This window comes from Myotis myotis, unplaced genomic scaffold, assembly GCF_014108235.1.
Source record: "Myotis myotis isolate mMyoMyo1 unplaced genomic scaffold, mMyoMyo1.p scaffold_m19_p_1, whole genome shotgun sequence".
In the NCBI taxonomy this organism is placed as follows: Eukaryota; Metazoa; Chordata; class Mammalia; order Chiroptera; family Vespertilionidae; genus Myotis; species Myotis myotis.
This window is the reverse complement of record NW_023416313.1, coordinates 186,231,187-186,258,451: the sequence shown is the minus strand read 5'-3', so window position 1 is coordinate 186,258,451 and position 27,265 is coordinate 186,231,187. Positions and strand designations below refer to the sequence as shown.

General features: G+C 39.7%; 1 long non-coding RNA gene across 1 annotated transcript in view; it reads left to right on the top strand.

Annotated features, from left to right (window-relative positions):
- Nucleotides 1-27,265, top strand: part of LOC118655359 — a 70,699-nt gene that overhangs the window by 26,581 nt on the left and 16,853 nt on the right. The window contains exons 12-13 of the long non-coding RNA XR_004967258.1: nucleotides 8,222-8,284; nucleotides 26,845-26,921. This is a non-coding gene — a long non-coding RNA (uncharacterized LOC118655359). The remainder of the gene's footprint in view (nucleotides 1-8,221; nucleotides 8,285-26,844; nucleotides 26,922-27,265) is intronic.

The following is a 27,265-nucleotide window of genomic DNA, read 5'->3' as shown; positions in this document are numbered from 1 at the left end:
TTAGGTTTCTATTTATGAGAGGCAGAGGATTGTGGAAACATTTGTGTGAGTGCTCTGTGCAAGACACTTGGTAAGGTCCTATGTGATATATGTAGATGGTCACAGTCCTCAGCGATTATTGCTAACCCTACTGCTGCTGTAACAAATGACCACAAACAGTTGGCTTAGCTTATAATGTCTGCATTATCTTAATGGTTCTGGAGACCAGAAACTCAAACCATTTCTCACTGGGCTGAAATCAAGGTGTTGGCAAGCCTGTGTTCTTTCTGGGAGCTCTGGAGGAGAACCCACTTTCTTGCCTTTTCCATATTCTAGGGGCTGCCTGCATTCTCTGGCACGTGGCCCCTTCCTCCACATTTAAAGTCAGCAGTGCAGCATCTCTCCTCTCTGCCCTCTGCTTCCATCCGTATGTCTCCTCTCTCTGACTCTGACTCTCCTGCCTCCCTCCTCATAGGACTCACCCAGCAAATCTTGGAAGATCTCCCTATCTCAAGATCCTTAATTTAGTCACATCTGCAAAATCCCCTTTTGGATATAAGGTAGCATATACACAGGTTCAGGGATTAGCATGTGGACGCCTTTGGTCGGGGTGAAGGAGGTGGGGGTGGTGTTACTCACTGTAGGGGGGCCCAGGGTGAGATACAAATGGCTGGGAAATTTTCTGAGATACAAATGTATGTGTTGCTTCCTGTATTTCATTCTTTATGCTCCCTCACTGACTTTGCCTCCGGCCGGACAGAAAGCAGAAGTTGCTGGCAAGACACTTCCCTTTCTTTGATTTTTAAGGGCCCAAGTGCATTGAGGAAGTAGTGCTGGGTGGCCTGCAAAGAGAGGCGAGGTCTTCAGGGCTAGCTGCGTGGGATTAGGAGTGTGGAAACTCTAGTTCCCTGGAAGTCACGAGACCTCACAGAAAGGATTGCATGGCTCTTGGTTTTGCCTGGATTCCAGTGCCCGCAGGCATAGCACAGAATCGGCATAACTGATAATCAGGAGACCATGGGGTGTCCTGGCGACCGACCGAGGCCCAGAGGAACCTCCCTGGGGTCTGGGTCCTGCAGGAGGGCCAAGAACTAGAGATCGATATACACACCAGCATGGCATGACGGGGACTTGGAATTCAAGTAAATTGGTTTGAGGAAAATAAAGAAATACAATATTTTTTTGCCCAAGTGTCTAAACCATAAATATAAAATGAAATAAGATCAGTGCATAAAAGGCATATAAAGAAAGTGGGTAAGTTTCTTCATTCCTCACAGCTCTAAGTCTAGAGTGAGATGCTTTCAGATGATAGGGGGTTACACTGCAGCGCACTATGCACACTCAGGAAGGAAGTGCAGGATGCAGAGGGCACCTCAGTCTAACTCAGGGATCAGGAAAGACTTTCTGAAAGAATGGACATCTAAGCTGATTGGGAGATGATAAGTGTTTTTTTTTTTAAATTAAGTTTATTGGTGTGGCATTGGTTAATAAAAGTATATAGGTTATGTGTACAACTCTATCATACATTATGTGTATATTGTACTGTGTGTTCACCTACAGTCAAGTCTCCTCCCATCACCATTTATCCTCCCCTCTACGCTTTTCTACTTCCCCACCCCCTTTTCCTCGGCTGGTCACTATACTGTTGTCTGTGAGGTTTTTCTCTTAATCCCTCCACTTTTTTTCACCCAGCCCTCTACCCCGCCCCTCCCCTCTGACAGCTGTCAGTCTGTTCTCTGTACCTATGAGTCTGTTTTTATTTGGTTTGTTTGTTTATTTTGTTCACTTGATTCCACATGTGAGTGAAATCATATGGTATTTGTCCTTCTCTGATTGCCTTATTTCACTTATCATAACACTCTCCAGGTTCATCCATGCTTTTGTAAAGGTAAGATTTCCTCTTTTTCCTTTTTTTTTTTACAGCTGAGTAGTAGTCCATTGTGTAAATGTACCACAGCTTTAAAAAAGTTTTTTTTTTAAATTGATTTCAGAGAGGAAGGGAGAGGGAGAGAGAGATAGAAATATCAATAATGAGAGAATCATTGATTGGCCGCCTCCTGTACACCTCAAACTGGGGATGGAGCCCACAACCCCTGTAAGTGCCTTTGACTAGAATTGAACCTGGGACCCTTCAGGCTGACACTCTAGTCACTGCGCCAAACCAGCCAGGGCAGAGCCAAGGTTTTGTTGGTAGGTTTGTGGTGCTTGAAATGCCTCTCCCCGCAGTGTTTTTCAAGGTCAGGAGATGGTTTGGTTTTCCAGGGCAGTCTTCACATCATGATTGAATGCGGCCACACTATAATATTCACAGCAGTGGAGAAACAAATCCCTCCTTATTACGTTGTTCCTATTTGTTCCTGGTCCCAACTGGGGATTCCAGGAGCTCATTTTTTCTCACAGTCCCCGAAATAAAAGTGCCTCCTCCCAGCCTCTCACTCCCAACCCCTCACCTACAGGGGCCTGACTTTCACACGTGCCTGGTGACAGTGGTGGGATATGGGGCTCAGGGCCTAGGTCCTGGCATGGACTGGGCAGGAAGGGAAGGAAGCATCTGTGCAGTTGGTGGAAGGAAGAGAGCAGGAGCAGTGAGGCAAAGGCCCCTGCCTGCCTCTGGCAGTGCAGGGCGGAGCTCCCAGGGCTGTGCTTCCTAGGAAGGCTATCTCCCTGGGGGAGGAAGGAGATGGGGGTGCTGGCAGAGCACCTCTGCTTTTCCTACAGGGATTATAACAATCTATAGTATTCATGATTCTTTAAAAAAAATTTTTTTTCAGAGAGGAAGGGAGAGAGAGAGAGAGGGAAAGAGAGAGAGAGAGAGAGAGAGAGAGAGAGAGAGAGAGAGAGAGAGAGAGAGAGAGAAGAGAGAAACAGCAATGATGAGAGAGAATCATTGATTGGATGCCTCCTGCATGCCCCCCACTGGAGATTGAACCCACAACCTGGGCATGTGGCCTGACTGGGAATTGAACCATGACTTCCTGGTTTATAGGTTGATGCTCAACCACTGAACCATGCCAGCTGGGCTAAATTCTTTCTTTACTCAATTTCATTTCTGACTCGGTCTTCAGTCACCTGTACTGACAGATAAAAAGCATAGCATCAGGTCCTCTGGGATGTCTTGTCCTCTCACCTCTCTTCTTCAATCTAGTGTCTTTGGTCCTGGGTCTGAAGAAGGGCCTTGGAGGTGGGAGGAGCATGTGGGCCTGGACTCCACTGGCACCTGTGGCGAGATGCCCACAGCTCCTTCTACTTGGTCCATGCTTGGAGCACAGGAACTATTTTGTGAGGCTGCCTCTTCTTCCTTGATCAGTTCCCATGTGTGGCCTGTAGGTTGGGTTTAACCCACAGGCACTGTAATGGACTGACTATGCTACCTCCCCCAGTGCATATGTTGAAATCTTAATCCCCAAGGTGATGGTATTTGGATATGGGGCCTTTGGAAGGTGCTGCGGTAACAGGGCAGAGCCATCAGAAATGGGATAAGTGCCTTTATACAAGAGGTCCTCAGAGCTCCCTCACCCCTTCCACCATGTGAGGACACAACAAGATGACTGTGAACTGGGAAGCAAGCTCTCACCAGACACTGAATCTTCTGGTGCCTTGATCTTGGACTTTCAGCATCTAGAACTGTGAGAAATAAGTTTCTGTTGTTTATAAGTTTATTAGAGGCCTGATACACGAAATTCGTGCAAGAGTAGGCCTTCCTTCCCTCTGGCACCTGGTTTCCCTTGCAGCCCCGGCTTCATCCAGAAGGTTGTCCTTCAGAAGGACATCCGGTCTAATTAGCATATTACGATTTTATTATTATAGATGTTATTTTTGTTTTAGTATCCCCAATGGACTAGGACAAGTACATTTAGTTTGACCTGGACATTTGAGCCAATTAAAAATTAAGAGTTTGTGGCTCAGTTGATTGGAGTATCATCCTGTACACCAAAGGGAAATGGGTTCGATTCCCAGTCAGGGCACCTGCAGGATTATGTTTCTCTTTTGAATCGATAGTTCTCTCTCTCTCTCTCTCTCTCTCTCTCTCTCTCTCTCTCTCTCTCTCTCTCTCTCCTCCCTCCCTCTCCCTCTCCCTCTCCCTTTCCCTTCCTCTCTCTCTAAAATCAATAAAATATAAAATAATAATAAATAATATAAAAGTTAAGAGTTTGTAACAAACTTTAGATTTGAAAAAGGCAGCAATCCTGTTACCCTGCAGCCCCTCGAGGTGGGCCATTTCCCTCCTCACAGTCTTCTACAACCAGCTATGCTTCCTCATTTAGGCCACCTATCTAGACCCCGTATGTGTCTGAGTTGTAACTCCTGGCCTAGATACAAACATTTATTTTCTGGAATCTTAAGTATTCCTACCCCTGTCTGTTGCCCCACCTACTGAGAATGGTGTGTGCAGGTTATTTCTGCTCTAGAAACTCAAAAATTCTCTTTCTCCCTCTGATGCCTCCCATACTCTCTCTCTCATTATCTCAGTCAGGTGTATCTTGTCCTCATCTGAAGGAGACTCTACCTTCCTCATGCCATCCAATAAAACATTTTGTTCATGCACATAAATTCCTTTCTCCAAGGGATTATGCTTTTGGAACACAAAAACCAGAAAGACTGGGAAAGCTATTTTTATTTTCTGTTGCATTCCTTGAGGAAACGAATAGGAATGCAACAGAATAAAGGCAGGGAATGGGGGTGGGGAGGGGCAACTCCATTCTAAGTTAATATATAAAAATATACAGCCATGATTACTTGTTGAACAAAATAATACATGCTCACCATGAAAGTTCACACATTACAGAGGTGATGCATCAGAAATGTTCCCAGATAGCCCACCACCCAGAGACGACTACTGTTCACATATTCTATCAGAATTGCTGTTATGATTTTTTAAATCAGAAATAGGATCATACGATGATATTGTTCTATACTTTGATTTTTTTCTACTTAACAATATATTGTGAACACCTATTCATGTCAGTCCACACTGATTATCTCATTGTTTTTATTGGCAACAAGTGTCCCTAATATGATTGAACCATTGTTTATTTCTCCAATCCCCCAGTGATGGACCATTTGGTTGTTTTAAATTTCTATTATAACAGAAGCAGTGAACATTTCTCTACATACATCTTTGTACAACTTGTACAAGCATGTCCCAAAGAGGATCTGCTGGGTCAAGGAGCATGTGCATTTAAAATTTTGGCAGATACTGCCAATAAATCCCCCAAATTTTACAGTGTCAGTTATATTGCATTATAATTTTGATTTTTTCCCATGTCTTTGACAACATTAAACTTTATCAAGTAAAACTGATTTGAATAATCTCTTGCTATTAAAATATGAATAAAATATACTTTCTGCCTTAGAAAAGATATACAAAGTATGTTGGCAACAATGGAAACTTTCTTTAGTAAGATTTTTGATGTATTTCATTAATGAGATGATTGGTGAAACATTAGCAGGAGGAAGAAACAGGGTGGGGAAGCCCACAGAGGTCAAGTCCAACCTGGGGTGTAGCAGATGAGGCCAGCCCCGAAACATGTGATGGGGATGGAGGAGGTGTGTGATGTGAGAGAACCAGAGAAGAAAGAGGGGCAGGAGAGAATATATGTCCACGGGGGCACCAATCTATGGGGGAGGTCAGTTTTATACAGATACCACCTTTACAATTTTTAAATATCAAATCCATGTCTAAACCCTAGTTTCAGAATGTTTTTATTGATTATTGAGAAAATTCTAGCATAGCAAGAGAGAAGTTATGAAAACATAACATTGGGCCCTAGGTGTCAGCAGCTGGCAGATGGAATATTTCTCTCAGAAATAATACAGAAAAGACAAAAGGGAAATAAGTTAGTACATTTAACCTATCTCCCAGATCTAAGTTTAAAGCTAAGTGAATTCTCAACATTTCTGATCAGACCAGATCTCTGGAACCTGCTATCATATCTCTCTGTCCTTTACCTTCATAGAACTCATCACAATTCGTCATCAATTTATTAATCTTCACCTCTCCATTCAATCATAAACTCTAACATAGTGTCCTGAAAGCCTCACAGAGGGCTCTATCACATATAGTGTTGTTAAATAGTTGATGAATGAAATAAAGAAGGAAGAGAAAGAGAAGGGAATTAGGAAGGGAATGAAAGGGGAGGAGAGAGGAGAAGAGAGAAGAAGAGAGGAGAGAAGACACAAGAAGAGAAAGAAAGATCAAAAGAAAAACTAGGTGGGGAGTAGGAGCAAACCAACTGGCTGGTGTACACAGTCTGGAATGGAATTCCACTGGTTATCAGTACCCTAGGGTGATAGAGGAACCTGGGGTACATTAGAGATCTGGGCAGTAGGGTTCAGTAGGTTCCTAGCTTTTTGATGTGAGTAGTCTTTGAGATCATTGTGTGTGTTGCTAAGCATTAGGGACTTAGCTGTCAGACATGGGGTAACCCTGCAAGTTATCAGTGAGGATGCTGTTTATAAAATGTCCAGCTGGCCTTGCATTGGTTTAAGGAGAAAAACTGAGATGGGGCTAGATTTGGGACAAAAGTTAAAGAGTTCAATAATGTAAAAAATGTATTTGAAAAATAAGATATGTAAAAGCTCTCTATTAACTAGTTTTTTGGTTTTTTTTTACTCTAGGTAACCCTCTGACTGAAAATAGGATAAATATTTATAAGTAAAATTTGTAAATAAATATGATAACATTCTTCTGAATACCAAATACCAAAACAACAACAAAATACAACCCCCCCCCCACCTCCTGCCAACAAACACCTGCAGTATCTGATGGAAAACGCTACTCAAGCTTTTGTTGACTTGCTCATGAGTCAATTAAATTTATTGAGTTACTGGTTTTAAAACATTGAAATTAGGTATTGCAGGAGATCCAAGGAATGTAAAACTTGTTTTATTTATTCATGGTTTGAAATCTAATTGGAAGACAGAATTCAAAAACAAAAAATTTGAATAACTTAATAAGGTTAGAGTATTAGAATGTATTATCATTAAGAAAAAAACCTCTATCATGATGTTTCAAAGACAATTGGAAATTGGGGCAATTATTGGCATGTGCAGAATTCTGAGTACTGTGTACTGTGAATTCTGGAATGACACTGGCCTGAGACATGAGAAATAATATTGTCTGCTACTTACTGCTCATATTGCAAGTCCAAATAGTAAGACAGAAGGTAGCCCATATTATTATCTAATTACAGTAGAAACTTGTTTGATTTGCCTGGGCTTATACATATGGTGACCATTTGGCAATTTTAGACTCACTGCTTATAGAACATTTTAAGTAAAAGCAATAAAATGAACAGACTTTGGACTTTTAGCTAGGTCATTTTTCTGCATAGACGGCCATTTCTGTTTCATACTGAGAGATTTAGCTGGCAGTCTTAGGAAGTTTGCATGAGAGTAATGTTGACTCCAAAAGAAACTTGGAGAATGTGAATCTGTGTTCAAAGTTCAGCCAAAATGAAGTAGCTCCATGTCAGTATGATTTGCCAATAATAATGTTATAAAAAATGTTTTCCGGAAGCCAGTCTTTTTTTTTTTTTCTGTATGAAATAACTCAAACCATACTTAGTAAACAGAAGTTCTGGATGTAATTTAAAACAATGGATCACCACATCATGCCACACATGAATAGAAAGTTGAAAATTGAGAACTTACTCATACAAAGGTCATTGAGAAGGTTTTCCACAATAATGGTACTTGAGTAAACAAGTCTTCATTGAATGCCTTTTATGTGGTCAGCTTTAGGACAGGATGGTGGAGGATGGGAAGGGGGACTAAAGAAGGATCGTACCTAAGACACGGTCCCTCTCTGATTTGGAGGAATAAGCAAGAAGCGCATGAAACTGCCAAGGAACAATACAAAGCAGTGTGCAGTTATGTATCTAAATGATAAGTGAAATATATGTAAGTGTGATGGATGGTCACGGAAAGTGAATGTAGTCAAGCTTGGAGGGGTTTTCCTGGACTAGACAAGCTGTGGAGAGGGAAATTGGACAGAGGTACATTCCAGAAGGGGGCAGCAGAAAGCAAGAAGGATGGCATGTAAAGGAGGGAGGAGAAGACTAGTCTGGCAGGATGATGGGGTCAGAGTGATCAGGGCACTTACTAGCAGATGGAAGTCTTTGCTTCTGTGCCCGTATCTGCCTTATTGTATCCATCGCTTTTGCTTTATACCCAACTCCATCTCTTAGTGCTGCCTGGACCATTTGCTTATTCTGAATATTGTGTTTCTTCTCTCCGCCAGCTGTTTTTATACCATCCCAGAAGTTCGATTACTTGGATTGAATCCTGGCTCCTCCACTTACCAGTGGGCAAATTATTTAACTTCTTTGTGCCTTAGTTCCTTCATCTTTAAAGAGGAGATAATAATGGGTCAAACTCATTAATGAATATAAAGTTTTTACAACAGTGATTAACACATAGTAAACAATCAATGAGTGTTAGCTATAATGTCAATTATTCCTTGATTGGTGTTGAGGACCATTTCAAAATCTAAGCCAGTGACATATGAGATAATCTTGGAGGCACTAATAACAATCCAGGATGTGGGGAAGAGAGGTTGAGTGATGGGGAGACCTTGGAATGGTGGCTTCTTCTAGCCATGCCTCCACCTTGACCTTCATACAAGTTTTCCTCCTGGGGAAAGTGTCAGAACAGTGCATGGCTGGTGGGCAACTTGACCTCTTAACCCTTTTTAATAGCAAGCAACTTACAGAAGTAATACAATTCAACTTGTATTTCCTTTGATTTTATTGGTCTGAACTCATTTTAGGTAACTTGAACATTTTAATTTCCTGTACATGAGACTACAATGACCTAAGAGAATACTGAACCAGAGTCAGCCAAATATATTACTGACCCAAAGTTATGTTTAATTGGTCCTAAAGGAATGTACCACACCAACAATTTGAGAGTTAGGCAAACAGAACTTCTCTGAGAAGGAAAGAAAAAGGCTGTAGAACAGCCAAATGTATTCAACATTGTTAAAACGGCTCTTGTTTATCACCTCTGAATGATACCTGTTTACTACATTATATGCACAGAAATCCTAACAGAACCTTGGTTACACCAGTGTTATTTAGGCTGGCCCACTCCAGGATAGATCCCCACCCCTTCCCCCAAGTTCCCCTTTCTGAGGCTCTGAAAAGCACAATATTTACCTATTTCTTAATAAACTACTGAAACACTTCAGAAACAAGTAGCTCACAAATCATTTTAAATTCATGTATTGCCTGTGCATGCGAAATCTGATAAACCCAAAAGATAGATCTATTTTTATATAAAGGTCATGTATCCCCATAGCCTCTGCCAGTACCAGTGTCATCCCTACACAATGACCCTGTCCGACTCCCACACCCTCAAGAAATGTTTCCAGAGATGGTGATAGTTGGGAGCAGAGGACTGCGAAGGTTGGTTTTAACTATGGGCAAAAAAGAAATACTGAACAGAGACAAAATAAGATGAAAACATCTTCTGAAAATAATTTAAGCAACTGATTCTATAGATAGAAGAGATGATACTTAGACTTAGGCAACCAGTTCTATGGACATGGAATTTAAGGAATGGGAAGAGAGGAAGAGAAGACAAAGAACAAGCAACCAAAGAGAAAGGTAATGAACCAGAGCAGATGCCCTTATGGAAGCCATGAGAACAGTTTCAAGCAGAAGGATGTTTTATATGTGACCCAATTGAATATTCAATTCCCACCTCAGAATCAGTGACTCCTCTGCCTATGGTTTAAAAAACATTTCTCACAAATCCTAACATTCTGTGACTGACAACTCTTTAAGGAAGTTCTTGTGGTTTTACTCATTGTTGGTAAACTCTCCTGCCCACTCACCACCTTTAACACTGGAGTTAACCACTAACCTCAGATCATCCCGGTTCATAGAGCACCTACCACCCATTCTCTCTTCCACTAGTCTGTTTACTTCTCCTTTCCCAGAGCAGAAGGGCCAATTTCATTTATAATCATGATGATTATTTTAAATTATTTGCATCTTTAAATGATGTAGTTCTTGCATATACTTTGTAGAATTTTGATTTCCTTCCTCAGCTTCTGCATTTCCAGTTGCATTTCATGTGTGGTAGACTGCTGTGTAGCTGCTGATTCATCATGGTCCCCTGAGCAAGTCACTTGACCCTCTGTTCCAAGCTTCTCATTCAAGAAATTATCAATTAATTTTTAATGAAAGATCTCAGAATGATTATAAATTTATTCAAGTCTCTTCTTTCTTCCTCTCTGATGCCATCATCTTTTTCCTTTCCCTAGCTCTTCTTGCAGCTCCCTGAAGGTAGCCATACTCCAGGGCTCACGTTGTGGCTCTCTGCTCTTCTCTTTCATTGGATTAATCTACTCTAAGAGCTTTATATATCTGCTCTGTGCTGATGTCTTCCAATCTGTACCTCTGTCCTTCTCACCTAAACTCTAGTTCTGCATCTTTCATTGCCCCCTTTTGGGTATGTCACTGTCAGTCCAAGCTGAGCATGTCCAGACCCAACATGGCACCATTTGCCAGTCACTGGGACTCTTGTCTGAACTTTCCTTTTCCCTCATCCTTCTACACATTCAGTTGATGAGCCCTAAAGATTATGTCTACTTCTCACATATTTAATGATAAGAATCATATCTTGCTCACCTATAACTTTCTATAATTCTATATGTTTAAAAATATCAGGCATTCAATAGAGATATGTTTGAATTTAGTAGTTGAGTTGCAAAGAAAGTGTTCCATGCTCAAATACATTTATACAGCCCCAAGTTGAAACTAATCAGGATTCCTTAGTAGATTGATAATGGTTATTATTAATTCCTAAAAGAGGCATTATAGTATGGGAGTCAGTCCAAATTTAACTGACTTTAGGACCAATTTTTCACCAATTTGTGTCTTCCTGAACAAAGTTCCTCAGGACAAAATGTGTTATATGTTGTGTTAATCCTAGCTGTTTTACTATTCACGTGTAAAGATACAAAAAATAAAATCAGCCGAAACCGGTTTGGCTCAGTGGATAGAGCGTCGGCCTGTGGACTGAAAGGTCCCAGGTTCGATTCCGGTCAAAGACATGTACCTGGGTTGCGGGCACATCCCCAATAGGAGATGTGCAGGAGGCGGCTGATCGATGTTTCTCTCTCATCGATGTTTCTAACTCTCTCTATCTCTCTCCCTTCCTCTCTGTAAAAAATCAATAAAATATATTTTAAAAAAAATCTTTAAAAAAAAATAAATAAAATAAAATAAACATGGATCAAAGTGTTTAGATAAAACACACGCTTACATATATACATACACATATAACAATTTAAAAAGCTATAAGAAAATATAAGTGAACATTTCTCAACCTTGTGGCAGGGAAGACTTTTGTAAGTATAACATGCATAGAAGAAACCATAGCTATTGACATATTTAACTATATACATTTAAATTTGTAAAATGTTTCTATACATTAAAAAAATTAAAATTAACTTAAACACCAAAGATAAAAGATTATGAATAAAACATTTGCAATGTATGTGACACATTAAAAAAATGAATATCTTTACCATTTAATAAACTTTTAAAAAATAAGAAAAAGATGAACATCCCCAAAAGTAAAATGGGCAAAAAGACGTACACTAACCACTCATAAAAGAAGAATTAGGAATGGTTAATAATATTTGGAAAAAATTAAACTCAGTTATGTATTAAGTGAAATACAAATAATATAAAAAATTTGATGAGAATGTGGGGGATAATTGACACGGTGTTACAATACTGGCCGAGGATCAGATTTGTAGAATTATTGGAAGAGTAATCTGGCACTATTTATCAAAAGCTTTAAAAAGTGGGCTTCTCCTTTTGCCCAACAAATCTACTTAAAGGGATTGATGGTAAGTAAATATGCAAACAAGTATTAAAAATGAATGTACGACGGTATTCATCATAATATCTATCTATCTATCTATCTATCTATCTATCTATCTATCTATCTATCTATCTATAAAAGCCTAAGCGACCCTTACAACTGGACAACCAGAACGACTGGAACAACTGGTCGACCAGTTGCTATGACATGCACTGACCACCGGGGAGCAAATGCTCAATGCAGGAGTGGCCCCCTGGTGGTCAGTGTGCTCTTACAGCCAATCTCCCACAGCCAGCCAACCTCCCGTGGCCCCTCCCCCTGGCTGGCGGGAAGAGGGGCCACAGGAGGTTGGCCACCAGCCCTGATCGGGACTGGGCAAGATGGCCTTAATTGGCCCCAATTGCTGGCCAGGCCTAGGAACCCCACCCATGCATGAATTCGTGCACTGGGCCTCTAGTTGTTTATAAGAGTAAAAGATAGAAAATAGCCTAATTGTCCAATTACAGGTAGAATTTTATATACCAACAATTAGCAGTAGGTTCTCTGGATTAGGGGTTAGAGGCAACTGATTTTTTTCTTTGTACTTTTTGTGTTTCTAGGTTCAGCATGCATTTTCTTAGACATAAGTGACTTTCAGTTATTTTTAAAAGTGAGCAATTCACATATAATGTAATGTCCAAGTTTCTGGATGAGGGAATGGAATGTACTAACTTGAATATCTGACATCATTGTTTTATATTTTAATTCCCCTTTTAATTTTCCCATTTTCCCCATCTTCTAGTAAAAGAGAGAGAGAGAGAGAGAGAGAGAGAGAGAGAGAGAGGGAGAGAGGCAGGCTATGAGGAAATTATTTCTAGATGTGATTTTCTAACTTTTCTGCCACAAAATCCTTCTTTTCCCTAAATAATCCACGCCTTCTTCTGCCTCTATGTGAACTTCCTTTCTTTGAATCTCAAGTTCTTTGGCTCCCTTTCTCCCAGTTCCCACTCCATTCCTGAATAGAGTCTGAAAGGAAGATCCCAAAGTAGTCCAGACCCTGCCTGTGGGGTCAAGGCTTGCCCTCTTTTGAGAGACAGGGAGATTTTTACTCTAACTCAAGTGACAAATGCACTCCCAAACTACGGTGCTCAATCTTGCTTCACTGAGAACATATAGCACATTTTGCATGCAAATCACTACTCAGCCTAAGAATCTGCCTCTGTAATGATAAAAGATGTGTTTTCAACTTGCCACAAGGTAACCATTTCTCTGAAGTTAAGCTAAGCAAAATGAAAGATTTGTTGATGATTCTTTGGCTCCACCACAACCACTTTTTCTCTTTTATTCTTTGACCTCTTCTCAGACTCCTGCTCTGACTCTTGACACTACCCAATTCATTTCTAAATGTCTCCCCAAGGTACTGACCTCAGCCTTTCCTTCAACATTTTCTGCCCAGACATCTTTTCTGCTTTCTACATCTTCAGAGCTCACCTGACAGCTAATGGCTGGTGAAGGCTCATCTCCAATCCAGTGGCTTTCCATATGTCCAACCCGCTGCTGAAAATCTGCTCCAGGCTGTCCCCTTGGTGCCTTGAGGTGTCCCCTCAATCAACTATGTCTAAAATCAACTAGCCTTGTCTTCCCCAAATCCCCAGACCCTCCAGTTTTTATAGTCAAGCTGCCTTCTTCCTTTTCACTAAGTTCTAAACTTGTCACTTTTGACTACGTCCTCTTTTCCTTCCTCTCTGAAACTCTTCCCTACCCCCACTTCCTCCAGTCCGGTCAGACATTTCTTCATACCATCTCTTTCTTCCACCCTTTCTTCTCTAGTGATACCATCTTGTCCCTAGCTCAGCTCTATCATTCATGCACAGAAGGTGTGGCGACCTCTTGACTCCTCCCTGTCACTCCACCTTTAATGCTTCCCCAACGCAGCATCAAGTCAGTCTTCCTGAGGCACTGTATGGAGCCTGCCACTCCTCCGTTCAAACACTGCGAGGGGTCCTATCAAACCCAGGCCTTCAAGCCTGGCATGCAAGATGTTCTATCATCTGGCCCAACCTACCTTTCAACCCCTGTATCCTAGCACCTCATAATGCACATTTAGAATTCAGGCCAATGGATATTTGGCCATTCTACAATCCCACCTTGTCCCTCCTGTCTCCCTATGTTGGCAAAACCTATTCTCGGATATCTTCCTTTTCCTCTGCGTTGGTACCACCCCCTCTTACAAATGATCACAGCCAGGTTCCCAGAGCAGACTTCGTTTCAAATGGCACATAGCCCATTCTTGTTTGCCTTACATTCCTGATGGGGTTCAATCTCACCACGGGATTAATGACTTCGTCTTATACATTGCTATATATCCCACATCTCCTGGCACATATTAAGTACCTAAGATATACTTGTTTAATGAGTAAATGAATAAAACTTAGATCAAGTAGCCAATTTATTATTCAGTCTTTCTGCCACTAAGTGGGAATTACTTAGAGGTGGACAACTGGCTGTATCGTCAATCAGCTTATTTTGCAAAGATGCCTATATAGAGCTATCATTTTGCAGTGTAACTTTTGTCTCTCATGAAACAAAATCCAGATTATTGTATTTTGAAAAAAAAGTTGCTATGTGGGCAGGAGCAGGGCCAAATCTTCTGCCTTTGGTGGTTATTTTTGTTGTTTGGGAGGCATACCCTTCTACTCTCTTTCTAGTAAGTACCCTGCATACTTTCTCTGGCCCTAGTGCCCACCAGCCACAGGAATGAAAACATGACAGGTCTGATCCAGTCTTAGGAGTCTATTAGCACTTGGGCACTGGGTCCAAGTCACACTGATCAGATCCTTCACAGAGACTTTCTGTTGTAGCTAGAAGGGAGGTGGCTATAAGGATATATCCATGGAACTACCACAGACCACATTTCCAATTAGAAACCAGTGACATCCTTATTGCCCAAATCCATTATTTGGCAATCAATATACTATTTACCTAGATAGCTTAAAATTTTAATACCCAAAATGGAGCTCTTTATCACTCTACTGCATTTCTCTCCCAGTCTTTCACATCAAAATAAGTGGCACCATTATTCACCTAACTACTCAAGCAGAGGAGCTATGGCTATCAACCCACTTCTTCAGAAAGGGCTATTTTTCTTTAAAGGAGTGATTAATGGTCAAAACCACTGAGACACATACAGATGGCTCAGAGAAACACAGAAGGTTGAATCCCATGGTTCAAGTTACAGAGTGATGAAGAAGAATAAGGACCAAAAAGAGGCCATTTTGCTTGGACATTAGGAGGTTAGTGGAACTGGGTGTGATGTTTTAGTAGTTTAGCAAGGGCAAGAATTGTTCCTCCTTTGAGATGAGCTGGTTAACAGCCCCTGTGCTAGGCCTGGAGACCTAGTAGAGAACCAAACAGACATGGTACAAGATGCTTTGCAAAAGGTATAGGAAATGACAGCTGCAGCTCTGCCCTTGAAGAGTCTATCATTTCTTTTCTTTTTTAGTTCTTTTTGTTTACAGTATTACATATGTCTCCTTTTTCCCCCATTGACCTCTCCCCGGCCACCCCTACTCCCCTCCTACCCCCCTACCCCCCCACACACATGCCCTCACCTCCCTACTGTCTGTGTCCACTGGTTATGCTTATATGCATGCATACAAGTCCTTTGGTTGATCTCTTACCCCCTACCCCGCCCCACCTTCCCTCTTAGGTTGGACAGTCTGTTTGATGCTTCTCTGTGTCTAAATCTATTTTTGTTCATCATTTATGTTGTTCATTATGTTCCATAAATGAGTGAGATCATGTGATATTTATCTTTCTCCAACTGGTTTATTTTGCTAATCATAATGCTCTCCAGTTCCATCCATGCTGTTGCGAGTGGTAAGAGTTCTTTCTTTTTTACAGCAGCGTAGTATTCCATGTTGTAGATGTACCACAGTTTTCTAATCCACTTATCTGCTGATGGACACTTAGGCTGTTTCCAAATTTTGTAAAATGTGCTGCTATGAACACAGGGGTGCATATGTCCTTTCTGATTGGTGTTTCTGATTTTTGGGGAGTATATTCCTAGAAGCGGGTTTACTGGGTCAAATGGGAGTTCCATTTTTTAAGAAATTTAAATTCTTTGTTGTTTAAAGTATTACATAAGTCTTCTTTTTACCCCATTAACCTCTCCCTGACCACCTCCACCCCCCAGCACATGCCCTTACCCCCCCCCCCCAATCTGTGTCCATTGGTTATGCTTATATGCATGCTTACAAGTCCTTTGGTTGATCTCTTACTTCCTCACTCCCGCCTTCCCTCATAGGTTGGACAGTCTGTTCACTGCTTCTATGACTCCGGATCTATTTTTGCTCATCAGTTTATGTTGTTCATTATATTCCACAAATGAGTGAGATCATGTGATATTTATCTTTCTCTGACTGGCTTATTTCACTTAGCATGATTCTCTCCAGGTCCATCCATGCTGTTGCAAATGGTAAGAATTCCTTCTTTTTTTTTTTTACAGCAGTGTAGTATTCCATTGTGTAGATGTACCACAGTTTTCTAATCCACTCGTCTGCTGATGGGCACTTAGTCTGTTTCCAAATCTTAGCTATGGTGAATTGTGCTGCTATTAACATAGGGGTGCATATATCCGTTCTGATTGGTGTTTCTGTTTTCTTGGGATATATTCCCAGAAGTGGGATCACTGGGTCAAATGGAAGTTCCATTTTTAATTTTTTGAGGAAACGCCATACTGTTTTCCACAGTGGCTACACCAGTCTGCATTCCCATCAGCAGTGCAAGAGGGTTCCTTTTTCTCCACATCCTCTCCAGCCCTTGTCATTTGTTGATTTGTTGATGGTAGTCATTCTGACAGGTGTGAGATTGTACCTCATTATTGTTTTGATTTGCATCTCTCAGATGATTAGTGACTTTGAGCATGTTTTCATATGTCTCTTGGCCTTCTGTATGTCCTCTTTCAAAAACTGTCTATTTAGGTCCTTTGCCCACTTTTTGATTGGATTGTTTGTCTTCCTTTTGTTAAGTTGTATGAGTTCCCTATAAATTTTGGAGATTAAACCCTTATCAAAGATAACATTGGAAAATATGCCCTTCCATGCAGTGGGCTTTCTTGTTGTTTTGTTGATGGTTTCTTTTGCTGTGCAGCAGCTTTTTATTTTGACGAAGTCCCATTTGTTTATTTTCTCTTTAGTTTCCATTGTCCTAGGAGCCATATCGATAAAGATGTTGCTATGACAAATGTCTGCTATTTTGATGCCTATGGATTCTTCTAAGATTTTTATGGCTTCCAGTGTTATATTTAAGTCCTTTATCCACTTTGAGTTTATTTTTGTGTATGGTGTAAGTTGGTGGTCTAGTTTCATTTTTTTTTTTTGCTTGTATCTATGTATTTTCCCAGCACCATTTATTGAAGAGACTGTCTTCTCTCTATTGTATGCTCTTGCCTTTTTTGTCAAGTATTAATTGAGCATACTGGCTTAGGTCATTTTCTGGGTTCTCTGTTCTGTTCCATTGGTCTATATTTCTGTTCTTGTGCCAGTACCAGGCAGTTTTGAGAACAGTGGCATTGTAATATAACTTGATATCTGGTATTGTGATCCCTCCAACTTTGTTCTTCCTTCTCAAGATTGCTGTGGCTATTCGGGGTCTTTTGTTATTCCATATAAATTTTTGGAGAGTTTGTTCTAGGTCTGTGAAATATTCCATTGGTATTTTAATGGGGATTACATTAAATATGTCAATTGCTTTGGGTAGTATGGACATTTTAATGATGTTGATTCTACCAACCCATGAACATGGTATATTCCTCAATTTGTTTATGTCTTCCTCTATCTCTTTTTCCAATGTCCTGTAGTTTTCTGAGTACAGGTCTTTTATCTCCTTAGTTAAGTTTATTCCTAGGTATCTTAACTTTTTTGGTGCAATGGTAAATGTGATTGCTTTTTGTTTGTTTGTTTGTTTCTCGTTCTGTGAGTTCATTATTGGTATATAAAAAAGCCATAGATTTCTGGGTGTTACTTTTGTATCCTGCTACATTGCCAAATTCATTTATTAAATCTAGTAGTTTCTTGATGGAGTCTTTACTCTGTATAATATCATGTCACCTGCGAATAATGACAGTTTTACTTCTTTTCCAATTTGGATGGATGCTTTTTATTTCTTCTTCTTGTCTAATTGCTATGGCTAGCACTTCCAGTACTATGTTGAACAGAAGTGGCGAGAGTGGCATCCCTGTCTTGTTCCTGTTCTTAGGGGAAATGGTTTTAGTTTTTGCCTATTGAGTATGATGTTGGCTGTAGGTTTGTCATATAGGGCTTTTATTATGTTGAGGTATGATCCCTCTATTCCCACTTTGCTGAGAGTTTTTGTCAAGAAAGGGTGTTGGATTTGTCAGATGCTTTTTCTGCATCAATTTATATGATTATGTGATTTTTGTCTCTCAATTTGTTTATGTGATGTATCACATTTTTTGATTTACAGATATTGTACTATCTTTGCAGCCCACTTGGTCATGGTGTATGATCTTTCTAATGTAATGCTGGATCCGATTTGCTAGGATTTTGTTGAGGATTATTTAGTATCTATGTTCATCAGAGATATTGGCCTGTAATTCTCTTTCTTTGTAGTGTCTTTATTTGGTTTTGGGATTGGGATAATGCTGGTTTCATAGAAAGAACTTGGAAGTGTTCCTTCCTTTGAATTTTTTGAAATAGTCTGAGGAGGATAGGTTTTAGTTCCTCTTTGAATGTTTGATAAAACTCCCCTGTGAAGCTATCTGGCCCAGGGCTTTTGTTTGCTGGAAGTCTTTTGATGATTGCTTCAATTTCATCTTTAGTTATCAGCCTATTTCGATTTTTTTATTCTTCTTGATTGATTTTGGAAGGTCGTATTTTTCTAGGAATATGTCCATTTCTTCTAGGTTGACCAGTTTGTTGGAATAGAGTTGTTCATAGTATTTTTTTTTTTTACAATTCTTTGTATTTCTGTGGGGTCTGTTGTTACTTTGCCTCTTTCAGTTCTGATTTTGTTTATTTGGGTCCTCTCTCTTTGCTTCTTAGTGAATCTGGCTAGAGGTTCATCAATCTTGTTTATCCTTTTAAAGAACCAGCTCTTAGTTTTATTGATCTTTTGTATTTTTTTTTTTGGTCTCTATGTCATTTATATCTACTCTGATCTTTATTATTTCCTTCCTTCTGCTCACTCTGGGCTTTTCTCGTTGCTGTCTTTCTAATTCTTTAAGTTGTAGAGTTAGATAATTTATTACCAGTTTTTCTTTTTCTTCCTTTCTTTTTATTTTTTATTTTTATTTTTATTTTATTTTTTTGAGGTAAGCCTGTAATGCTATGAACTTCCCTATCAGGACTGCTTTCACTGTCTCCCATAGATTTGGACTGTTGTGTTTTCATTGTTATTTGTTTCCAGGATGTTTTTTATTTCTTCTTTGATCTCTTTGGTAACCCAATCATTGCTTAATAACATGCTATTTAACCTCCAAGTGTTTGAATTTTTTTATTGTGGTTATTTCTAATATTATGCCATTGTAATCTGAGAAGGTGCTTGATCTGATTTCAATCTTTTTGAATTTGAAGAGTTTGCCTTTGTCCCAATATGTGGTCACATGTGCACTTGAAAAGAATGTATATTCTGTAGCTTTGGGGTGAAATGTTCTGAAGATATCAATTAAGTCCATCTGATCTAGTGAGTCATTTAGGATTGCTGTGTTTTGTTTTGTTGTTTTTTTGCTGATTTTTTGTCTAGAGGATTTATCCAGTGATGTCAATGGGGTATTAGAGTCCCCTATTATGATTATATTGCTGTTGATCTCTCCCCTGATATCATCCAGATTTTTTATATATTTGGGTGCTCCTGCATTGGGTACATAAATGTTTACCAGAGTCATATCCTCTTGTTGTATCAATCCCTTTAGTATTATGAAGTGACCTTCCTGTCTCTTGTTATGGCCTTCACTTTGAAGTCTATTTTGTCAGATATAAGCATTTCTGCCCCAGCTTTTTTTTTTTTTTTTTTTTTTTCATTTCCATTTGCCTGAAAAACTATTTTTCCATCCCTTCACTTTCAGTCTGTGTGAGTCCCTTATTTGAGGTGGGTCTCTTGTGACAGCACATATATGGGTCATGTTTTCTTATCCATTCAGCCACTCGATGTCTTTTGATTCGAGCAGTTAGTCCATTTATGTTTAAGGTTATTATTGACTAGAGGCCCGGTGAGCAAAATTCGTGCACAGGGGGTCCCCTCAGCCCAGCCTGCACCCTCTCCAATCTGGGAACCCTCGGGGGATGTCCGACTGCCAGTTTAGGCTCGATCCCAGGGATCATGCCTAAACTGGCAGTCAGACATCCCTCTCACAATCCTGGACCACTGGCTCCTAACTGCTCACCTGCCTGCCGGCCTGATCTCCCCTTACTGCCCCCCTTCTGGCCTGGTCTCCCCAACTGCCCTCTACTGCTGGCCAGGTCACCCCCAACTGCCCTCTGCTGCTGGCCAGGTCGCCCCTCACTGCCCCCCCCCCACACTCACATGGTTGCCCCTCACTACCCCTCCTGCCAACCTGGTCGCCTTATACAGCCTGATGTTCAGTCATTTGGTCATCCCTCACTGCCCCCCCTGCTGGCCTGGTTGCCCCATGCAGCCTGCTGTTTAGTCATTTGGTTGTCCCTCACTGCACCCCCCCGCCCCACCCCTGCTGACCTGGTCACCTCACACAGCCTGCTGTTCGGTCGTCCGTCCAGTTGTTTCGGTTGTGACAGTCCCTGGCTTTTTATATATAAGGATAGGTACTTGTTTGTAGCCATTTCTATTCTTTATGTCTGTGTTCCTTCTTTCCTTGCTATTTCTTCTTTTTACAACAGTCCCTTTAGCATTTCTTGCATTGCTGGCTTGGTAGTGATAAACTCCCTTAGCCTTTTTTTTGTCTGCAAAGCTCCTGATTTCCCCTTCAATTTTGAATGATAGCCTTGCTGGATAGAGTATTCTTGGATTCAGTTCCTTGCTTTGCATCACTTTGAATACTTCATTCCATTCCATTCTGGCCTGATGTGTTTCTGTTGAGAAATCATTTGATAATTTAATGGGCGATATTTTGTAGGTAACTCTCTGTCTCTCTCTTGCAGCCTTTAAGATTCTCTCTTTGTTGTTGACATTTGCCATTGTAATTACCACGTGTCTTGGTGTGAGTCTTTTTGGGTTCACCTTGTTTAGGACCCTCTGTGCTTGTGTGACTTTTTTCTTCCTCAAATCAGGGAAGTTTTCTGTCATTATTTCTTCAAATAGGTTTTCTAATCCTTGCTTCTCTTCTTGTCCTTCTGGCACCCTTATTATATGTATGTTACTTCTTTTCATGTTGTCCTAAAGCTCCCTTAGGCTCTTCTCCTGCTTTCTAATTTTTCTCTCCAGTTGTTGTTTAGATTGGGTGTGTTTTTGTCCCCTATCTTCTAACTCACTAATTTGTTCCTCTGCTTCTTCTAGTCTACTGTTGAAAGGGAGTCTACCATTTCTTTGAGGAATTTTAAGGGAAACTCACATGAATAGTTCAATACAAATTATGTAATTCTGCATAATGGATTATTTCCAATCTTATGACAGGCTGTGGTATAGTCATAAAATTTCAAAGTTTAAAAGAAACTTAGTAATTTTTCTTCTGTAATCCTCTCTTTTGATTTGAGGCAACTAAAGTCATAGAAACAGAGAACTATGGCCAAGGTCACGTAGTTATCACCCTTTGTGCAGATTTCATTAGATTCTTACAATAATAACAGCTTCAGGTTATTATTGTAAGAATCTAACGAGAAGTATCATGTATTTCTTATGACAATTATAACTTAACAAACACAAAATGACATTAATCATCTTTATGATTTTCATGGATAGCCCTATAGCAAGTACATAATATGATCCAGTAATCTTCCTTCTGGGTATATATCCAAAGGAATAAACCTCAAAGAGATATTTGCAGCATTATGAACAATAGCTAAGGCATTGAATCAACTTAATTATTTATTAACAGATGCATGGAGGAAAAGTTTTATATATATATATATATAACAAAATATTATTGGCCTTTAAAAAGAAGGAAATCTTGCCACTTGTGACACTATGGATGAATCTGGAGGACATTATGCTAAGTGAAATAAGCCAGACACAGAAGGACAAATACTACATGTTATCACTTATATGAGGAATCTAAAATAGTTAAACTAATAGAAGCAGAGAGTGGAACAGGGGCTGAGAGAAGGAGGAAATATGGAGGTCTTAGTCAAAGATTACTACTAAGATTCAGTTATATAAGATGAATAAGTCCTAGAGGTCTAATCTACAGCATCGTGCCTGAAGATAACAATACTGTATTGAATATTTAAAACTTTCCTAAGAAGGTAGATCTTATGTTAACTGTTGTTAACACACACACACACACACACACACACACACACACACACACACAAAATAATAGTAATAAAAATAAAAAAGGATGGGAGAAAACTTTTGGAGGTGATAGATATATTAATGGCATAGATTATGGTATGGTTTCATGGCTGTATACATTTTTCCAAACTCATCAAGTTTTACACATAAAATATGTATAAATGTATATATGTCAATCATACCTCAATTAAGTGGTTAAAAAAATGTCAGTCTTAACTCTATCTTCCCTAGCAACTGAAAAAAAAGAAGATGGTGGGATCTCATAAAACAACTTCACTACCCTATGTATGGTTCTGCTCCAGTAAGTGAAAATCCTAATCAGTTTACACTTTTAAAGTGCTTTGAGATCTTTGGTTGGTTAAAACAGTAGGTAGCTCTAAAGTGGTCACTTCCTGGCTTGGTGATCTTTGATAGACTGGGGACTAAATGTTGTGCTTGGCCACAGAAGAATTTAACTTTCTGTTAGTTGTGTGACTTGACTTAACAGTAATTCATCTGTGGCTTGCTTTGTGATTTCCAGGTTTCTCATACCCATAAGAAACACTGAGTAATGTACTGTGGGAACAAACTTAATTTAATTTAGCCCTCCTTTGGAGAAAAGGCCATAAGGACAGCATTTGTCCGTTCTATTATTACCCAGTTGCTCCTGTCCATAATGGATGTTTATGACTCACTGCCTTTTGAGGAACCACTTATATGGAACGTTGCCAAAGATCATCTAAAAATCCAAACAAAATGTCTTGCTGCCTGGTTTTGGGATCAGAACTGAATGGCTCATTTTCAAGTTGGTCACGGCCACACATTAAGACGTGGATAGAAAAGTCCAAGGGGACTTACGAAGTTAAGCCTAGGCCTGGGAGTGTGGTGTACCAACCTCAGAACCCAGGCTCTGCCAAAGTTCTCAAAGGAGAAGGCCTCCCTGAGGCCAGGCTGGGAGGAAGGGGAGTGCAGGGGCTATAACTGCCCTTGTGGAATGTTTTCAAGACAAGGGGGACCAGAGAGCATCTATATCTTTTCTCAGCAGTCTTAAGGTGCCACTGGTCAGTTTCATTCTGGAGCTCCGTCCAAATTCTGTTCCATGGCAATGTTAAGGGGCACAAAGTTAAACGTGTTCCTTATTGCAGAATTTCCATGAGTCGTCAATATGCTCATACTTATTATGGCTCATAGTTAATCTTCAGTAGAATGTTGCCTTTTACGTATTTATTTGACCAAAGAGATCTCTCATCACTATCATACTCTCAGTGCTGATAGTAGTTCAGCCAATAGCATTTGAAGGATTATTAATGGGTTTGTGAAATGATAGCCTGGAGAAAAACCCAAGGTGATCTTGCTCTATACTGGCTTTGATTTGAAGCATCTCCAAGGACTTTTTGATGTCCTCCTCAGAGTGAATGGAAGATCCAACTCCTGGTTTCCTTTGTCTTGTCCTCTGGATTTTGGATCTGGCAGTGGGGTCCCCAAACCTGGAATGGCTCCAGAACAGATCCAGTTTCCTAGGTTATGGAGGGCTCAAGACACAACCAATGTGTAGCCGTACTGGAGCCATGTAAAATGTGCCATGTGGTCTAGTGCTCAAGAGCCCAAGCTCTGGGGCTAAGTGACTTAGATAAGGTACTTAACCTATGTCTCAGTTTTCTCATCTGTAAAATGTGTATGATAATAGCATTTGACCCATATGGTTTATGAGGATTCAATGAATTAACACAATGAATAAAACAGTGCCTGACACACATTAAGTGCTAAAAACCATTAGCTATTATTGGATCTGGACTTAATTTCTGAGACTGCCCCATAGAGAGATGGTGGACAGGGAAGCCCTTGGCCTCAGCATTGGCCTACGTCAGTAGCGCTCAACTGGTGGATTCAGTTGAAGTTCAAATTAAAAACAAAATTTTCTCCCATCTGTAATCTTGACCTTCAAAACTGGCCACCATAAGTAACATCATTAAGGAGTGCCTGTAAACGTACACTTTCTTCTCAGCAAAAGTAAACTTTTGCTTTTATCTGGTGAGCTTGAAATATGAACACCTGGGTACTTGTTGGTACTGATATACAAATTGTGGGTTGCTTCCTTTTGATCAGCTTCAGCAGTACAACTCAGAGTCAGGGAGAATCCAAGGTTTCTGGCCCATTCTGGAATGATATCAGGTCATCTAAAGTTTAGAGGATATCTACGAAGTCAGGAATGGAAAAAAGACTTTTTATTTCTGCTATGTTTGGCAATTTATCTCCTCCCCCCTCCCCCCAGATAATACCATCTTATGTTCTAAGTTGAGATAACCTGATTTATTTAAACTAATTGAATTAAATAAGTTCAGTAAATATGGCTAAAGCTACATATCAGCTCTCACATCTTTCTCAAGCAAATGTGAATGAACGAGTCATCGCATTATTTCTTCTGTGGATGGAAAACAAGACAATGACAATACATCATTTATACTGGTCATTGATTCACTTTGCTCCTAACATTTGATTCCTTTGTCTCACACTTTTCTAGTTAACATCTGATTTACACATATAAATAGTTGAAATGAAATGTTTTAATATGCTAATAGCTAAAATAATGTTTATTAATTCAAAAGTTTAGGTTTTACAGGTGAGCTCAGCTGGGTTCTAGACCAGTGATATAATTTTAGCAGGTTTCCTTGAAGAAATCATGGTATAGCTAAAATATAAAGATTCTTGGCTGAAATTAGATAAACACAGAATGGTAACAATAGTTACTATCTAAAGATCTAAAGCTTGCACTGAGCAGTTATTATTAATATAATTAATTTATATGCAGTATGATAGAAAAAATAGCCTTTGGGTTATGAAAGATGGGAAGAGATATAATTCTGAGATTTCTCTAGAGGAACTAAGATTTTTTTTTTTACTAAAACACTAGGGTGAAGGGAATACATACTGATAAAATAGAAGCTTGTAATGAAAGTTATTTATGCTAGGTAAGTTCTAATACACAAACTGATGAGTTATAGTTATTAACTGATTTAAAAATTCCAGTGTCTAAATGTCCCAGAAGTAAATGTATCTTAATTATTTCACAAGATGGTATCACCCATTAGCAATCCTTGGTCCTACTAAATCTGTTACCCCAAGATCAAAGCTTTTTGAAGATAAATTCTGCCCTTAAAGATGATAGAGTCATATTTAGATTAAAAGCTAGAAACACAGAAATTCCCTTGCATGGTATAAATCTTAGAGAAACTCATGCACATGTATACCTAAAGTAACACTCAAAGAGATTCATTACAGCAGCATGGTCTGTGATATTTGCATGTTTACAGTTTTAAAATGCCTGCCAGTAGGTGAAATGGATGAACAAATTAGTGTATCCTCATAATGGAATACAACCAATAGCAAACTGAATAAACTAGATCTATATTTATGAATCTTGAAAAAATAATAGTAAGTAACAAAAAAATTGCAGACTAATAATTGATAGTACAATAAGACTTGGATAATTTATTGTAAAAATTGTTTTAAGATGCACAAAACCATTCTATATTATTTGTGGATATATACTTTTCATATACATGTAGCTTTCACATATGTGTGCCATTTATATGAAGGTTACATGTCAATCAGGAAAGTAGTTACCTCCAGGAGGAAAGGGGAATACATTTGGGGAAAGATATAAAGGGACTTCAACTGTATGTGTAATGTTTTATTCTGAAATAAATGTATTAATCATATGTTAAGCCTTTGAAATTCTGGGTGGTAGGTATTGTATATTGTTCTCTGTACTTCTCATGTACTTAAAATGTTTCATAGTTTTTAAAAAAGGATTAACTGATAGGTATAGTCTCTTTTAGACTCAGCACATTTGTTCCATGTTAAAGAAAACAGAAAGGCATGTTCCACCTGGCTATTCCAAGGAGGCTACATTTACTGAGCCAAAGCTAAGGGACAATCCAATCTCTTCTTTTGGACGGAAGGGTCCAGATACTTTATCATTGCTCTGAGAGGAGTTTACAGTCCTGAGGGACTTCTGGTTAATAGTGAATGCTTCCCTAGTAATATTACTTTAGGGAATGCAAGTAATGTACTTTGTTTGTAAATAAACTCGGGTCTGACCTTTCGTCCAAGTTTATGTGTGCTGGGGTGAGCCTGCCCAACTTCCCTAGCTCTCCTCTTCCCCAGCTTTTCCTAGCTGGCCCTTCCACTGTCTCCATCTCCAAGCAGAAGTCCCTGACCAGATTCTCTCCCTCCTCTGCATCTCTGTCTGGACGGGCTTGGTGAGGAGCCAGTTTTCCTGCCAGATTAGCACACAACTAGGTCTCTGTGAAGATCCCTAGAGAATCTGTGTCCTTGGACACTGCCCACACCTGACTGACCCTGGGTCCCTAACCTTATGTCCTCTCTTGCTGCCAGTCATGGGCCACTTCTTTTCATGAGCTCCTGGCATTCTGTTGCTTCTGGGAAACAATATATTTGTCTTGCAGTTGGCTTGACCCTCACCAGATGAGGCCAGATCTCCTGGTTTTGGATGCCCTCCTCACAGCCTGGACTTCCCCTTTGAAGTCTCATCACAGCTGCAGTTAAGTCATTAATTTCATAATTAGTTTAATGTTTGCTGCCTTTGCTGTAATGTAGGCTCCGTGAGGACTTGGACTATGTTCCCATCATGACGAACAGCACCAGTCAGAATATGTATACTGATTAATGAATGAGTGAGTAAATTTTATCCATACACAAACAACTATATGTATGTATATATATATTAAGAATAAAAATGGCCCTGACCGGTTTGGCTCAGTGGATAGAGCGTCAGCCTGCGGACCGAAGGGTCCCAGGTTCGATTCCGGTCAAGGGCATGTACCTTGGTTGCGGGCATATTCCAGTAGGGAGTGTGCAGGAGGAAGCTGATCGATGTTTCTCTCTCATCGATGTTTCTAACTCTCTATTCCTCTCCCTTCCTCTCTGTAAAAAAATCAATAAAATATATTTTTTTAAAAAAGAATAAAAATGGAATACACTAAAATTTTAGTTTTTACAAGTTGTACCTTATTACATT